This window comes from Camellia sinensis, chromosome 2 (assembly GCF_055761805.1).
Source record: "Camellia sinensis isolate YWXY chromosome 2, ASM5576180v1, whole genome shotgun sequence".
NCBI classification, from domain to species: domain Eukaryota; kingdom Viridiplantae; phylum Streptophyta; class Magnoliopsida; order Ericales; family Theaceae; genus Camellia; species Camellia sinensis.
In genome coordinates, this window is record NC_138962.1 from 183,128,601 (window position 1) to 183,129,995 (window position 1,395).

Consider the following 1,395-nt stretch of genomic DNA (forward strand, 5'->3'; position numbering starts at 1 on the left):
TGAAAAAAAAACTCACTATTTTACTTTTTTGCTAGTCCTTCATTACCATTTATTCATCCATTGCTTTTTTTATTTATTTTTATTTTTTAATAATCAAAACAATATGATTTTCACTTTTTGAAAGTAATTGTATAGGAGAGAAGAAGAAATGAGAAAGGAAAAATAGTAGGGATTAAAGTGTAATGGGTGTAAAGAGATAATCAAATCCATTTAATTTTTATTTTTTGTCCTTAAAGGTAACATGGGTAAAATTGGAAAAAAAAATCTCAAATGAAGGGCGTAAAGAGGTAAATGTGTTGTATAAGTAGAATTTCACTGCATAGATAGATAGATAATAGTATAGATAGATACATAGAAGATATTGATTAAAAATTATATTGATAAAATAATTTTAGTTCAATTTGCCAGTACTCTCCTATCTCATGTCAATGGGACAAATCTTTTTACCTGGAGCTCTCTTATTTAAATATTTTGTAAAACATCAACGTTAGGTGAATGAACCTAGAAGAAGAAAAAGAACATCTAAGGAAAACACTCCATCTCAATCGCTTTATAGAAGGACTATTGTACGCCTGTGCCTAAAGGCATGGTGTAAATAATGTTGGGATCAAATTTAAAATCAAGATGTGAGAGAGAGAAAGCGTGATTGCGGTGCAGAGTGTATTGTTTATTTTATTTTATTCATGGGATCATGAGATCATAGGAGGGTGGTGAGAAAATAAAAAAGTAGGAGAGAGAAACGAAAAAGTAGAAAATGTATATGTTGGATTATTCAAGGGATCATGGGAGGGTGGGTGAGAAAAGGAAAAAATAAGAGAAAAGCGGGAATGTAGAAAATGTACACGTATGACATTTTTTGAAAAATACATCTCAATCATTGTTTTGTAGTTTGAACAGATCTGAGCCGTTCAAATGTCCTAATAGGACAAAAATATGTTGGATTCAAAAAAAAATCCTCCTGCTTATGTCCAAAGAGGGTTTATTGTCTGTTCTTCTTTGGATTCGTTGATTAATATTAATATTTAGTTCATCAACGTTTTGGGGGTTCCAATATTTAATTCCTATGTATGGATTCCTGTCGGTAGATTGATTTGTGCTTTGTAATTTGCAAACCCTACATTTCTCATCATGAAATGATTCTGTTAGCTTGTATATTGGACCCAAACAGAGGATAATTGAGCACAGTATATTGGCACACATGGCAGTAATTTAACCTACTTCAATCATTTCATTTCCTATGTTTCCTCTTTGTCATCAGTCTCTCTTGGCAATTTATCTTTTCAAAATTTAAGTTGTATTCTTTGAAATTATTTTCTCTTCATGTCTTTATCGATCTGTTTGGGCGTGCTCTGGTGTTCAAATTATCCACTGTAAAATGCTTTCATCATGTTTAAA